The following is a 10,368-nucleotide window of genomic DNA, read 5'->3' on the forward strand; positions in this document are numbered from 1 at the left end:
AGACTACGCCTCTGGCACCGGGTGAGTCGAGACTACGCCTCGACCGGACGGTCAGGATATCTACACCGAGACTACGCCTCGGCTTCAGGAAGGATCGCTCTTGGAGACACTGCCTCGAGAGCTCGGGAAAGGAACTGGTCCCGACTGCCGAAATTGCTCGGCTTTTATACCCCGGAGCGGCCTATGGTCCGTCCGGGGTCGGCGTGCGGTACGTGGTTGTTTGCGCGCCGTGTCACGCACCTGTGCCGTGTCGTACCGGCACAGGTCTTCTTCTGCACACGTGCGCTCTTATTCTATAGTCCCGCGCCTCTAACTATCGGTCACTCCGTCGGTATAGGAGTTGTATAGGGAGATTGACGGAACTATGGTAGGCGTGTGTGTTATATTATACTTAAACCTATTTTATTTGATGAACAAAAAGAAAAAAAGATCGGAATAACAATACACTATTTACAAACAGAAAGAGTATTATAATAAAATTATGTACAGTATTTACAAGTGACGGGACTCGTCCCGTCACACCTCAATAATGGTAATAACACATGGTCCTCTGCAGACCTCTCCAGATGTTCTGCGATAGACCTTACTATAGTTTCCGGCACTTTGGCTCCTCAATGTTCTTGGAAAGTGTGCGACTATCACTACGGTAGCGACCACTTCCCTGTGGTCACCTCTATCTCAGACAGATTCTCTGGCCGCATTGCATGTCGGCCCTATTATTCTATAAAACAGGTGAATTGGAAGGAGTTTCAATTCATGTGCTAAGAAAGGGTGGACTCCCTCCTTCCGTTAAATCCCACGGAAGATATAGATAATACTTACTTGAGACAGGTGTTTCTTAGTGATGATGCGCTTTTACAGACGGGAGCTGTCCGCACAATCACCTCAAAGGCCTCTAGGAGACCTCCCACGCCCTGGTGGGATGCTTCTTGCTCTGACATCTACTCTCGTAAAAGGGCCGCACAGTTCCGATCGCACCCCAACATCAATAACCTCGATAACTACTGTCAAGTAGCCAACGAGGTCTCTAAAGCTTTAAGAAAAAAGAAACGCCAAACCTTTTGTAAGTATTGTGGCTCTCTACACGCCAACTCAGATATTGGATCGGTATGGAGCACAGTCAAGGCCTTCTGTGCACGTAATAAGCCCAGAGACAAAAGCGATAAACACTGCCTCGACTTGGAGGGTTTTCAGAAAGCCTTTGACAAGATTGTCTCTCTTGACCTCCCTCTCCCCCCGGACCACTCCACACTTCTTGAGTCGCTGAACCCGTTAAACATCAACCTTAACAATGAATACATGGATAGCCAAATCACCCCCGAAGAATATTACTCTGTGATAAAATCCCTTAAAATCCGGTCGGCCTCCGGCCCTGATCTAATCACAAACTTCATTATCTCCCAATTTTCCCCTGCCCTTCATATGTACATAATCAATCTTCTCAACTTAATGTACTTCCGACAGGTCTATCTAACTTTATGGAAAAACTACTTTGTCATCTTTATCCCTAAGCCGGGACGTAAGGGCGCTTATAGACCAATATTCCTGGCAAATAACCTTCTCAAGGTAATGGAGAAAATTACGTGTCGCCGACTAGAATGGTAGATCGAGAATAATAATATTCTCTCTCCCCACCAGTTTAGCTTTAGACGAGGGCTCTCCTGTACGGATAACTTAGCTATGCTCGTATCTAGGATAAAGGTTGTTAACAACACCCGACAGGTTACTGGTGCCGTGTTTCTCGACGTTGAGGGGGCTTTCGACAATGTCGTGCTCTCCACGTTGTTGGTCATGCTCTCTCTTTTCGGGATTCCCCCCCGAATGGTAGCTTTCTTGGCCTCAGTGGTTAGCTTTAGAAAGCTAGAGGGGTACGCGTTCGGAATCTTTGTACAGACTTGACGCAATACAGAGCGAGGACTGCCTCAGGGATCTGTCCTGAGTCCTGTATTGTTCAACGTCTATGTGTCCCTTGTCGAAGCTTGTCTACCGGCATCTGTTAGTGCCCTTGTGGCCGGAGAACTACACCCTTTTATTAAAAGTACTTACAATTTTAGGTATCACGGTCGCCAGGTGCATGTTTAGGGACGATTCAGCACCATCGTCTTTCCTTCCTGTCTGAAATGCCCTTCTGACCTTTCTTTTCCAGGTTCTACGCCCAGGGAAAGGATCGTCCAGGATAGGTAAGTATCACTCACTTTTGTATGTAATTTTACGAATATTACATTTATTTTAACAAAATATGAGCTTACACTAATTACTACATTTCCGCGATTGTTAATTATATGCTTAGGGAGCATACTTGCGTACTCAATGCTTGGATCTTTTTTATTTCGCGACGCCGAACACGAAACGCGTCTTTCCCTCGCGAAGATCCATAGATCACTTTTTTTCTAGTCTTTTCCAATCACGTTCACGCAAGTTTGTTAAGCCTCACCCGCTTGCTTGTGAACGCGGCTTATCCCTAAACGGGTGTGTTCCATTTTACTGTTCATCCAAAGATGAGAACTTGTCCAGTTCATTCTTTGAATGACGCATGTTTGTTTGTGTGTGTGTGTGTATGTGTGTGTGCATGTGTTCACATATGTGTGTGTGTTGTTTACATCATCCCGTCTTCGGGCCTACACTAACTACTATTTTTTCGGGTCGATCTATTAAGAAAATTACAGTTATTCAAATCGCAAAATAACTAGTGCCATTTATGGCTATATCCACACACTTTTTGCGGTGGCTAAAAAACAAAAAATCAAAAAATTCAAATTTTGATTAAAATAATTAAACCTATATATTTTTGAGTACTATAAGTTGCTTTAAGCACGACACGCATGATTAAAATAAAACAAAAAATTGCACTGTTGCCTTAAACCGGCATTTGAACGTCTGTGCATTTCCACTGCGCAGGCACGTGCGCCTTAACCCGGCTTTACCCGCAACGCCTCTTTTACACTCTTCGCGCTGCGCTACGCCTAAGGGTTCCACTAAAGCTTAAGCCTCTTGCACAATGCGAGAGAATAGTGATAGCAATAAGCAATACGCACAGAATTCCAACTCGTCGGAAAATTTATTGCTATTGCTTATTTCGTTTTCTGATCTGCATTGATACATGTGTATTTTTATATGTTAGATTCCGCTGTTCCTAGCGTTATTTATAAATATAAACTCTTTAAAGCCTCTTGCACAATGGATGGAATAGCGATAGCGATAGAAATAACAAAAGTTTTAAAGAGTTTATATTTAAAAATAAAGGTAGGAACAGCGGAATCTAACATACAAAACTACACATGTATCAGAGAGAAATCTGAGAGCGGCCATCCTATTGTAATTTTTTACGACGGTTTCAGCCGCTGGTTTTAGCCGTATTTCCACAAAAGTGGAACTCAAAGGCCGTTTTACATTAAACGCAAGTCGCAGATCTCGTGGAACTGATCAATCACGTTGGTCGATTGGCTGATTTGACTCTGCAATTGGTCAATTCCACGAGATCAGCGACTTGCGTTTAATGTAGAACGGCCTTTGAGTTCCACTTTTGTGAAAATACGGCTAAAACCAGCGGCTGAAACCGTCGTAAAAAATTACTATAAGATGGCCGCTCTCAGGTTTCTCTCTGCATGTATCAATGCAGATCAGAAAATCGGAATAAGCAATAGCGATAAAATTTCCGACGAGTTGGAATTCTGTGTTAAAAACTGTGTTATTTCTATCGCTATCGCTATTCCTTCCATTGTGCAAGGGGCTTAAAACTGGTGTTATTTCGGGCGTATTCCGTTTGACCACGGTACAATTGGACACAGTACGATTGCACACGTACTATTGGACACGTACAATTAGACACGGTACGATTGACCACAGTANGATTGGACACCGCAAGAATAGCACACTGTACGATTCGACACGGTACGATTGACCACCGTACGATTAACCACATTCTATTTGACGCGAAGAATTTAACACCGTACGATTGACCACGGTACGATTGACCACGATACGATTGACCACCGTACGATTGACCACGGTACGATTGACCACCGTACGATTCGACACCAAATTATTCGACACCGTACGATTCGACACAGAACAAGCACTATGCATCGTGACAATTAATAATAGTAGCAACACAGGTTAGGGTTAGGTTAGGTTTTTTTTCGGGGAAGGGGTGCAGGGGGAGGGGCGGAGCCCCCCCCCCGCCAACATGTGTACTATAATATGTGATGCAAATAAATATTTTTCTGAAATGTACATGATATCGGAAAATGTACTGTGTCGAATTGTACGGTGTCGAATCGTACGGTGGTCAATCGTACGGTGGTCAATCGTACCGTGGTCAATCGTACGGTGTTAAATTCTTCGCGTCAAATAGAATGTGGTTAATCGTACGGTGGTCAATCGTACCGTGTCAAATCGTACGTGTCCAATATTACGTGTGCAATCGTACTGTGTCCAATTGTACCGTGGTCAAATGGACGTCACCCGTTATTTCTATTGCTATCACTATTCCTTCCATAAAGGAGAGAGCATTAAGGAATAGTATAGGCGCGGGGAGTGAAGCCATGGTGCGGGGGGGATTTGACCTCTAAACAACCTTCAGCCATATTTATATGAGCCACTAGTGCTGCTTTCTATCTGATAAGAGCGATATTATTTGAACACATTGACGTTGACGTACTAATCTGTAGTGACAGGAAGAAATTGTGAAAGTTTTTAGTAAAGAGAAAATTAAGAAAAGAAAGAGAGATAAGTAAAACAGAATTAAATTAAAATAAGTTTTCCGCAATCTACAACACATTACATTACATTTAATACTATAGGCTTAAATTTATAGTTAATAATTAACATAACATTAAGCGTTATGGATCTTCTAAACTTAAATTTTATACTTATTTTTGAAAAAAATTAATTATAAAAATGATGCATTGTATAGCAAAAAATAGGTCATTGGAAAATCTAAACAACAAAAGGAGCTAGAAAAATATGTACAGACAAGATATTTTTATATTGCAAAACAGAATAATATTAATAATAATGTAAGCAAAAGACATTTTTATAATAAATTAATATTATTTGCAGGACAGTAAATTATGTTTATATATAAGTTATTTTTTTCCCTTACTTATTTATTTACCTATATTTATTAAATCTTATAAATATGTATAATATTATATCTATAATTACTATTTATTAAAATTAGTTTTTTTTTGTTAATTTTTCGTGATTTTATTGTGCATTATTTCATCGAAGTATAGTGAAATACTAACAGATGGCAGTAATAGTGGCTCATATAAACATGGCTGACTAGGCTTCATCTTTTTTCGACAACGCTCTCTACTTCCGTGTAATTAATAGTTTTTTCGGCATACCGCCGCTTTTCTATGTGCCATCCACACACTCGGCACTGCCGGAATCTGCGTGCGATCCACTTGGCACTCCTTTTTCTGTGATTGGTCGATTTTCCTCGGCCAATGGGATGTTCTGCGCTGTTTCTCGCTGGATTTCGGTTGGTTGGTCTTTCTGGGTCATCCTGTCCCGCGTCCCTGCGGCCGTCGGTGATACCCTTATCTACGCTGACGACATAGTAGTCTTTTGCTCTAACCTCTCTGTGTCGATTGTTGCCCAGCAACTAAATGTGGCCCTAGACCGAGTACAATCACATCTAACCACTCTTGGTCTCAAAGTTTCACCTAGTAAATCCGTAGCTACATTCTATTCACTCTGCCTCCTAAGAAACATGAAATGGCTCTTAAAGAAGAATAGGGTAAACATTTACCTGGCAGGGACTAAGCTAAACATAGAGTAGACGGTCAGATTCCTTGGAGTTCACACAGATTATTCCCTGAGGTGGAAAAAACACGTAGCTGAGACAAGAAAAAGGGTCTTTCCTCGTATAAACATTCTTAAGATGCTGGCAGGATTAAAGTGGAGAACTCACCTTACTATCTTGCTAACCGCGTATAAGGGGCTGGTACGCTCCGTCTTAGAATGGGGTTGCCAGGTAACCTTCCCTCTCGGAGCACGCGAAAGCCTTGTGTTAGACCGTCTACAGTTCGCTTGCACTAGGGTAGTGTGTGGTCTCATGCGCACTACTCCGACCAACGTGTTGCTTGATGTAATAGGCGAACAACCCCTACAATATAGACACAAATATCTTGTTAGTAAATATATTTGTAGGGTCTGCGCGAGGTCCAGCCATCCTTTGAGACAGCTGCTGAGAGACACCTGCAAGGCATGGGAACCTACTTAGACCATATATACTTATAGACACGGCTTCAGACAACTATCTTGAAGCAAAGATAATATTATCTACATGACGTCACATGTGGGCAAAGCAAAGGCACGTTTATAGACGGCTTCAGATAACTGCCTTGAAGATAAGATAATATCATTTACGAGGCCGTATTTAGCCATTGCTGAAATGCCCACATGTGACGTCACGTAGATGATATTATCTTTGCTTCACCTCGACTCGTGGATTCATATCTACAGGCAGTGTCTATAAGTATATATGGTCTAAGGGAACCTATCTGTGCTAACAATGGGTTTGGCCTCTTCACAATGTATCAAGAACTCCAACATGTTGTTAAAGACGTGAAAAAGTTCTTACTCCCGGGAAGTCTCGCTCTTCCATACCAAGTCCGGTTCTTTAAGTGTGACACAGACACCAACACTGGATTTCTTGCACGTCGGGCCGAGGACCCCCAGCACTATCTTGATAGTTTCTTCAAGGACCACGGCTTCATCAGAGTATTCTTCACCGACAAGTCTCTGACCCTAGGCTCGGATGAGACACCACCTGCGGTTGGTTTCGCTGTGGTCTCAGACGAACCTGATCTCATCCATTACGAACGCATAAATAATAATTCCACTATCTTTGATGCGAAAGCCCGCGGCATTATCTGCGCTCTGGAATAGAGAACTTAAAGATTTTGGTTTCCCAAGGGTTGCAGTTGCCTCGGACTCGCTCAGCGTAATCATTTGTCTTGGATCAACAGACCCTAGAGGCACCCATTCACCGCTAGTATATCAAATAAAGAAAATCCTGAAATAATCTTTACATGTGCTGATAAAGGCAATATTACTGTAACTACCCGGGAAAAAATGGATTAAATCTAAATAGATCTAATTTAAATCTAACAAGATAAAAAAAATGGAAAAAGAGATCTAATTACATCTAAGTAGATATAAAGTTGATCTAAACAGATATAAATAGATCTATGTAAATTTACACTTTATTCAGTATATCTATTTTAGATCTATAGATTTACTCAGATTTATTATATTAGATCTAAGCAGATTTAAACAGAACTAAGCAGATCTGAATAGATCTAATATAGTAGATCTGAGTAGATCTAAAGTAGATCTAATGATAAATAAAGTGTAAATTTACATAGATTTACTTATATCTATTTAGATCTACTTTATATCTATTTAGATCTTATTTGGATCTAATTAGATCTAGTTTTCCATTTTTTTTATCTTGTTAGATTTAAATTAGATCTATTTAGATTTAATCCATTTTTTCCCGGGTATGAATAAAAACGATTACATTTCCAAAATGAGGACTCTCTTAAATGATAAAAATACTTATAATATTGTGAAACAAAATCCTGTTAAAAAAATTGAATCTAATCTCTCTGAGATTTTAAAACGTTGGTTGACACGAGGCTACATAGATAATAAGACACTTTATCGTTTAAGATCTAGTGACGCTCTTTTGCCTAAGGCATATGGCCTACCAAAATTCCATAAAAAAGACACACCATTAAGAATTATTGTTTCTTCCGTCAACAGCCATTTATACTCTTTAGCTTCTTTTTTACACAAAATTATTTTGAAGAGTCTTCCTTTAGCTAGAAGTAATGTCGTCAACAGTTTTAAACTTTATGAACGCCTTTCTAATTTTAACCTTGCTAATGGTGAAGTTTTATGTTCACTGGATGTCGTCTCTTTGTTTACTAATGTTCCCACTGATTTGGCTATCAATGGTCTAAAAAACAGATGGTCTTACATCTCAAAAAACACGAATATCCCGTTGGACGAATTTTTAAATGCGATTACTTTTATTCTATCTTCCTCATTTTTTACGTTTGACGATGTCATCTATAGATAAACTTTTGGAACCCCTATGGGCTCTCCATTATCTCCTTTACTAGCTGATATCGTTATGCAAGATATCGAGAATAAAGTCTTATATAAATTTAATTCAATTCCATTCTATTTTCCTTACGTTGATGACATCGTTTTAGCAGCTCCAACTCATATTATTGATAATATTGTTTCGCAGTTCAATACATACCATGACAGAATAAAATTTACAGTCGAATTGGAGGATAACCATTGCATAAACTTCTTAGATTTAACTATCCATAATGTGAACGGAAAATTAAAAATAGATTGGTTTCACAAAAAGACTTTCTCTGGAAGATTTTTGTCATTTTTCTCTCACCATCCTCTGTGCCACAAAAAAGGCACAGTTTTTAGTTTAATTGATCCAGCTATTTTGCTGTCACATCCTGACTTCCATATTAAAAATATTACTTTTATCATTGAAGTTTTACTTAACAATGGTTATCCTCTTGATTTCATTTTTAACAACATTATAATGTTAGAATTAAAAAATTTATTTCTAAGAAACTCAACAACTCTTTTAATATAAGTTCTCTCACTTCTGTTGACAGAAAGTTGATTGTTTTACCATACATTAATAATATCTCTGAATGTATCAGTAATGTTTTTAACAAAACGGAGGTTATCATAGCTACAAATGTCTCAACAGACTAAATAAAATTGTTAAAGTATACAAAGACTCTACAAAACATGACTCGAATAACTACATTATTTACCCAGATAACCAAGACTGAGTGATCACATTTTGCAAAGTTTGCAATAACACATTATGCCAGTACAATGTAGCCAGCATTCAAACATAATCTGTTATTTCAACTAGTGTCGACAGAAAAACAGAAAAAAAAAGAATATAAATATGTCATGCCGTGATGCAAATATTTTTGCATCAATCAAGCAGAACTTACTCAAAAAATGTAGCAGATTTGAAGCATAACGTGCTATTGTCATTTCATTCTTCATTTATTTCTATATTTTTGCTGTGTTGTTTTCTTTACGTATCGTGCCTACATAATTCACTCACTATGATGACACAGCTGAGTAAAATCTGCTGCAAAGTGCTGATTAAACCTGCGTGCATACTTCTGGCATACTGCTATCATTTGGCTATCGGGGTATAAGATTAATTGTATAAATTGTTGTGCATCTTATGTTGGACAGACCAAAAGGCAATTAAAAACTCGATTAAAAGAACACAAAAATGACACTAATAAAACCTCTTCACAACTGTCTGTTATTTCAAAACATAGACTTGATTTTAATCATATTTTTGATTGGAACAATACTAAAATTTTAGACTTTGAACGCAATTTTTTTAAAAGATTAATTTCTGAGACAATATATATTAAAAAACAGACACTTGGTTTAAACCTAATTAACGACACGAATTTACTTGACCATTCTTATTTTAATTTACTTGACTCAATAAAATCTTCCAAAATTTAAAATTTTAACAGAACCGTTTTACTTTGACTTCAGTTGGTGGGGAAACTGTTATATAAGTTGTTGCCTTTACTCTCTGTTCATCGTTTGATCTTGACTTTGGATATGTAAGTTTTACAGCGATTTAACTTTAATTTTAATATTGTGTGTGACTATTTACTACACGACCTTTTCAGGAAGTCAAACATATACAACCAACTATGGACTTCTAACGTAAGATCTATCATCTTTTCTTTTAATTTCCATCTACTTTTGCGAACCTTTTGATATGACGTGTTTACTTATATTTATATTTACTTTTGTACACTGAAGAGAGCTCAAGTAAGGGCCGAAACGTTTGTTATTTGTAATTCTAAATTTTATTTGCGTTTTGTTTATAAATAAATCTTTAAGATCCATTAAAGCTCGAAAACAGACCTTGTTATATTATTTTTCTATACTTATTGTCAAATAAAGGAATTAGTCCTTGGACTAAAAGACAACGGTGTGTTAATCAAGTTGGTATGGGTCCCTGGACACTGTAGCGTACAGGGTAATGAAAAGGCAGATAAGTATGGAAAGTTCTCTCTGACTCTACCTGAACCTAGTTCTGAAAACGAGCTGGATGTCTCCTCGCTGTTTCTTGCCCTTCGATCCGATGCGGTGGAGATGGCCAGGAGACACTTACTCAGCGACGCGACCAGTAAGAGACCCAAGCAACCAGCTGACGTTGTAATGACGTAAATATACGTGATTTTTGTCACTAATTAGTGATTATGACCTAAATCTGACGTTATTTTGACCGTCATAACAATGATGTCAGTATGTACGTCA

The 10,368-nt window shown here is 38.7% G+C and overlaps 1 long non-coding RNA gene across 2 annotated transcripts; it reads right to left on the reverse strand.

The window, feature by feature from the left end:
• Positions 1-5,208: 5,208 nt before the first annotated feature.
• On the reverse strand, positions 5,209-10,360 carry LOC109861606. 2 transcript variants are annotated; one of them, XR_002251005.1, is made up of 4 exons: positions 10,133-10,360; positions 5,921-6,115; positions 5,759-5,846; positions 5,209-5,623 (listed from the first exon to the last, which is right to left on the reverse strand). It is a non-coding gene; the product is annotated as an uncharacterized LOC109861606 (long non-coding RNA). The 2 variants fall into 2 exon arrangements; XR_002251004.1 differs by lacking the exon at positions 10,133-10,360 and adding an exon at positions 6,593-7,207.
• Positions 10,361-10,368: the final 8 nt, after the last annotated feature.

Source organism: Pseudomyrmex gracilis, unplaced genomic scaffold (genome assembly GCF_002006095.1).
Source record: "Pseudomyrmex gracilis isolate BER0280 unplaced genomic scaffold, ASM200609v1 scaffold_864, whole genome shotgun sequence".
NCBI classification, from domain to species: Eukaryota; Metazoa; Arthropoda; class Insecta; order Hymenoptera; family Formicidae; genus Pseudomyrmex; species Pseudomyrmex gracilis.